General features: G+C 46.8%; 1 non-coding gene across 1 annotated transcript; it reads left to right on the forward strand.

Annotated features, from left to right (window-relative positions):
- The first annotated feature begins 4,151 nt into the window (after positions 1-4,151).
- On the forward strand, positions 4,152-4,224 carry TRNAG-CCC (transfer RNA glycine (anticodon CCC)). The gene has a single exon. It is a non-coding gene; the product is annotated as a tRNA-Gly (tRNA).
- The last annotated feature ends 2,189 nt before the right edge of the window (positions 4,225-6,413 follow it).

Here is a 6,413-nt window from a genome sequence, read left to right on the forward strand (position 1 = left end):
CAGTCACTCAGTCGTGTATGACTCTTTGCAACCCCATGAATCGCAGCATGCCAGGCCTCCCTGTCCATCACCAACTCCCGGAGTTCACTCAGACTCACGTCCATCGAGTCAGTGATGCCATCCAGCCATCTCATCCTCTGTCGTCCCCTTCTCCTTCTGCCCCCAATCCCTCCCAGCATCAGAGTCTTTTCCAATGAGTCAACTCTTCACATGAGGTGGCCAAAGTACCGGAGTTTCAGCTTTAGCATCATTCCTTCCAAAGAAATCCCAGGGCTGATCTTCAGAATGGACTGGTTGGATCTCCTTGCAGTCCAAGGGACTCTCAAGAGTCTTCTCCAACACCACAGTTCAAAAGCATCAATTCTTTGGCGCTCAGCCTTCTTCACAGTCCAACTCTCACATCCATACATGACCACAGGAAAAACCACAGCCTTGACTAGACGGACTTTTGTTGGCAAAGTAATGTCTCTGCTTTTGAATATGCTATATAGGTTGGTCATAACTTTCCTTCCAAGGAGTAAGCGTCTTTTAATCTCAGAAAAATAAAGTCTGACACTGTTTCCACTGTTTCCCCATCTATTTCCCATGAAGTGATGGGACCGGATGCCACAATCTTAGTTTTCTGAATGTTGAGCTTTAAGCCAACTTTTTCACTCTCCACTTTCACTTTCATCAAGAGGCTTTGTAGTTCCTCTTCACTTTCTGCCATAAGGGTGGTGTCATCTGCATATCTGAGGTTATTAATATTTCTCCCAGCAATCTCGATACCAGCTTGTTTCTTCCAGTCCATCGTTTCTCATGATGTACTCTGCATAGAAGTTAAATAAGCAGGGTGACAATATACAGCCTTGACGAACTCCTTTTCCTATTTGAAACCAGTCTGTTGTTCCATGCCCAGTTCTAACTGTTGCTTCCTGACCTGCATACAGATTTCTCAAGAGGCAGGTCAGGTGGTCTGGTATTCCCATCTCTTTCAGAATTTTCCAGAGTTTATTGTGATCCAGACAATCAAAGGCTTTGGCATAGTCAATAAAGCAGAAATAGATGTTTTTCTGGAACTCTCTTGCTTTTTCCATGATACAGTGGATGTTGGCAATTTGATCTCTGGTTCCTCTGCCTTTTCTAAAACCAGCTTGAACATCAGGAAGTTCATGGTTCACATATTGCTGAAGCCTGGCTTGGAGAATTTTGAGCATTACTTTACTACTGTGTGAGATGAGTGCAATTTGTGGTAGTTTGAGCATTCTTTGGCATTGCCTTTCTTTGGGATTGAAATGAAAACTGACCTTTTCCAGTCCTGTGGCCACTGCTGAGTTTTCCAAATGTGCTGGCATATTGAGTGCAGCACTTTCACAGCATCATCTTTCAGGATTTGAAAGAGCTCAACTGGAATTCCATCACCTCCACTAGCTTTGTTCGTAGTGATGCTTTCTAAGGCCCACTTGACTTCACATTCCAGGATCTCTTAGCCAACGATTATTAGCAAGGTGGGGGTAGGGTGAGGGATTTGCATTTGAATCCCTATTTTCTGCTCTCAGTGGGGTGACAGGACGTGTATTCACAGCAGCTTAGAAGCAGGGATGAGCATCTTTCCTCCAACCTGCTCTCTGAGGAGGGGCAATGAGGGAAGGGAGAAATGATGGGCTTCATGTTTCATGATAATGGGCTCCGTGATCTCCGTCTGTGACCACCAGGCCCAGCGAGTCTTAAATCAGTGCCTCCAAAACTTCCCCGTGCCTGTCAGTCACCTGGAAATCATAAGATGCAGATTCAGACACACCTGGCCTGGGGTGGGTTCCGGAGAGTCTGCCCTTCCCATCAGCTCCAGGAGGTGCGATGCTCCTGGTTCCTGGCCCAGGTTTGAGCAGAAAGGGCCGAAAGAGCCCCTCCCTCTCACAGAGGAGGAAACCGAAGCCCAGGCAAGTTAAACAATTTACCCCAAATCACAAAGTCCACAACCAGCTCTCTTCCCAGTCCCATTGCCACCTTCAGTGGCAGCATCCCCTGTGGCGCCACCACCTCCCCCCCGCCCCCACCTGCTCAGGGAGAATGACGTTCTTCTCAGGAAGCGGCCAGAAAACCCTGCCCTAGGATGCATTTGAGTCAATGAGTTACTGGTTTCCTCCCAGGGATTTCTGCAGCTTGGGTCTGGTGTGAGGGGTTTCGTGTCCACTAAGCAGATTCCAGGCTATATCAATGCATGGTGAGCACCTATCCCATAAACCGAATTTCATCAAATCAGCAAGCTACAAACTTACAGGGCGTGTGAGAGTGGTGTGTTTAGGGCTGGCTTGTGTGCCTGTCCCCTCTCCCGCCCCACAAATTCATATGTTGAAGCCCTAACGCCCAGTGCCTCAGAGTCCAACTGTATTTGGATACAGGTGTTTTAAAGAGGTAGTCAAGTTCAATGAGGTCATTAGGGTGGGCCCTAATCCAATATAACTGGTGTCGTATGAAGAGATGATAACACAGATACACACAGGAGGAAGATGGTCATTTACAAGCCAAGAAGCGGGGACTCTCGAGAGATCAAATCTGCCAATACCTTGAGCATGGGCTTATGGCCTCAAAACTGTAGGGAATTAATCTATGTTTTGTAAACCACCCAGTTTATGATACTCTGTTACAGCAGCCCTACAAAAAAAACTAACATACCGGCTAATAGGAAGGGGAGAGAGGGGAGGTAGCAATATTCCTTGGCATAGCCTTCAGGCAGGTGTGCTGGAGGGCGGCCATCTTTCAGCAGCAGATTACTTCCTCATCCGTCCCCAACCCTGCCTTGATTTTCTCCATAGTTACGTACCTCTGTGTTGAACCTTGAGACTCCAGGCATCCTCGCTGTCCCCCACTTCACTTCTATTTACTTCTTTACCTGTTAAAGTATAAAATCCTGGAAGGTAAAACATGACTCTCAGATAGACATACACTTCTTGCTTGTTAATGATTTTATTTAACTTATTAATCAATGAGAGAATGAATAAGAGGTTAAAACCAGGTCAAACGAGATTTAGACTTGCAGGGATTTATATTCTCCACTGGATAATATTCTTTTGCATTACTATGAACAGGATTCATTGGCATGGCTCAAGACAGAGAATGTTTGCGTGCCTATCCATTTTCTACACGCTTACTTCTATCTGTACATAACTAAATACTAGTCCAATCAAAAGCAATCAGAGGTGCACACACCCTTATAGGATCTGGTACTCCTGAACGATCTGGGGGACAACAGACCGGCATTTTATTGGAAGGATACTAATAATCTCTTTTGCCCATTTCCAAACCTTTGGCCATTTTCCTAGCATACCTATTTTGCAATGTGTAAGGGGGTCCCTGAGAGTGATTCACACTCAACTTGGTGGGTCAGGGGTGGGTGGGGAGGAAACTCATTCAGTCCTGACCTCACCTGGGGTCTGGTCCAGCCTGTCTCTCATGGGCCAAGCTAAAGTCATCCTACCAGCTGACCTCCTTCCAAGGCCACTTGAGCCCCACTTGGGCCACATCTACCTCCCTCCATGCATCCCAAGTGCACGCTAAGTTGCTTCTGTCATGTCCAACCCTGTGCGACCACACAGACTGCAGCCCGCCAGGCCCCTCTGTCCATGGGATTCTGCAGGCAAGAATACTGGAGTGGGTTGCCCTCCTCCAGGGGATCTTCCCAACCCAGGATCGAGCCCACGCCTCTCACGTCTACCTTCACTGGCAGGCAGGTTCTTTACCACTAGCTCCATCTGGGAAGCCTGCCATCTACATCTCTGGAGACCCACAGTCACTTGGTGCCTGAGAGGAAGAACAGACCCTCTGCCATTGTTCCAGCATGCTCCTTCTCAGCGTTCGCCACTTTGTCTTATTTAATGCACTTGTGAAAGTGCTGAATGTGGTAACTGATCACCCAGAGCCGGCCCTCAAGCTCTACATCCGCTTCTTTGGTTCCAAGCTGGGAAAACTAATATCTGCTCCTTTAGTAATATACTTCCTCGCTCATTCTATGACATAGGCAGGTAACAGCTCACAACGGGGCAGAAAGAGGATTTAGCAGAATAAACATTTAACAATATTTGAAACATTTATTCAACTTAAGTGCCTTTTATATGTTTGGCTTTATAATAAGAGCTAAGATATATATATTTTTTAAGAGTCAACCTGGGACTTCCCTGGTGGTCCAGTGGCTAAGACTCTGCACTCCCAATGCAGGGGGCCCAGGTTCAATCCCTGGCCAGGGAACTAGATCCCACATGCCATGACTAAGAGTCCTCATGCTGCAACTAAGACCCGGCACAGCCAAAGAAATATATATTTTTTAAAGGGTTAACCTTCCCATTCTAATGGGGATAATAGCCAGGAAAGCAGATAACTAGCAAGCTAATGATCTGAGAAGGGCCACTGCCATACATTCCCAAAGAAAGGCAATGCCAAAGAATGCTCAAACTACTGCACAATGGCACTCATCTCATCTGCTAGTATGGAGAAGACAATGGCACCCCACTCCAGTACTCTTGCCTGGAAAATCCCATGGACAGAGGAGCCTGGTGGGCTGCATTCCATAGGGTTGCACAGAGTTGGACACGACTGAAGCGACTTAGCAGCAGCAGCAGCACATGCTAGTAAAGAAATGCTTAAAATTCTCAAAGCAAGGCTTCAGCAATACGTGAACCGTGAACTTCCTGATGTTCAAGCTGGTTTTAGAAAAAGCAGAGGAACCAGAGATCAAATTGCCAACATCCGCTGGATCATGGAAAAAGCAAGAGAGTTCCAGAAAAACATCTATTTCTGCTTTATCGACTATGCCAAAGCCTTTGACTGTGTGGATCACAATAAACTCTGGAAAATTCTGAAAGAGATGGGAATACCAGACCACCTGACCTGCCTCTTGAGAAACCTGTATACAGGTCAGGAAGCAACAGTTAGAACTGGATATGGAACAATAGACTGGTTCCAAATAGGAAAAGGAGTAGGTCAAGCCTGTATATTATCACCCTGCTTATTTAACTTCTATGCAGAGTACATCATGAGAAATGCTGGACTGGAAGAAACACAAGCTGGAATCAAGATTGCCGGGAGAAATATCAATAACCTCAGATATGCAGATGACACTACCCTTATGGCAGAAAATGAAGAGGAACTAAAGAGCCTCTTAATGAAAGTGAAAGAGAAGAGTGAAAAAGTTGGCTTAAAGTTCAACATTCAGAAAACAAAGATCGTGGCATCCAGTCCCATCACTTCACGGCAAATAGATGGGAAACAGTGGAAACAGTGTCAGACTTTATTTTTCTGGGCTCCAAAATCACTGCAGATGGTGATTGCAGCCATGAAAGTAAAAGACGCTTACTCCTTGGAAGGAAAGTTATGACCAACCTAGAGAGCATATTCAAAAGCAGAGACATTACTTTGTCAACAAAGTTCCGTCTAGTAAGGCTATGGTTTTTCCAGTGGTCATGTATGGATGTGAGAGTTGGACTATAAAGAAAGCTGAGCACGAAAGAATTGATGCTTTTGAACTGTGGTGTTGGAGAAGACTCTTGTGAGTCCCTTGGACTGCAAGGAGATCCAACCAGTCCATCCTAAAGGAAATCAGTCCTGACTATTCATTGGAAGGACTGATGCTGAAGCTGAAACTCCAATACTTTGGCCACCTGATGTGAAGCGCTGACTCACTTGAAAAGACCCTGATGCTGGGAAAGATTGAAGGCAGGAGGAGAAGGGGATGACAGAGGATGAGATAGTTGGATGGCACCACGGACTCAATGGACATGGGTTTGGGTGGACTCTGGGAGTTGGTGAGGGACAGGGAGGCCTGGCATGCTGCAATTCATAGGGTCACGAAGAGTCGGACACGACTGAGCAACTGTACTGAACTGAACTGAACTGCCATACGTGGCCTTCTGATATCCCCATCTTTTAAAGGCTGTCCCTTGGTCCAGATGCCCCCTAGCTAGAAGCTCTTCAAGAGCACAGTCTCTGAGTTACCCAAGTGCCTGTTGCTGTGCCCAGTAATGACTTGCTGGGACAGACCATTGCCGTGTGGGCGGGGTCTCCCTAGTCTCAGCCTGGAATTCTGGGTGTCATAGTTGTGTCAGTTAATGTGCTTTGGGGGGAACCTGGGTTTGATTAGGAGAGAAAAAGAGCACAGGGTCCTGGGGAGACATTATGGGTTAATCGTGTCCTCCCAGAAAGGATGTGTTGAAATCCTACCCCCGCCCCCCACCCTTCCCTGGCCCCACCTCACAACGTGACCTTATTTGGAAATATGGTCCTTGCAGATGGAATTAGCTAAGTTAAGGGCATACTGGCGTTAGGTGGACCCTGTTCCAACATGACTGGTGTCCTCATTAGAAGAGGAGAGAGCCACGTGAGGACAGAGACAAAACGGGAGATGCCACGTCACGACTAAGAGCGCCTGGAGTGAGGCCCCT

The sequence above is a fragment of the Bos grunniens genome, chromosome 12 (genome assembly GCF_055505025.1).
Source record: "Bos grunniens cultivar Pamir isolate PY7600 chromosome 12, Bosgru_T2T1.0, whole genome shotgun sequence".
In the NCBI taxonomy this organism is placed as follows: Eukaryota; Metazoa; Chordata; class Mammalia; order Artiodactyla; family Bovidae; genus Bos; species Bos grunniens.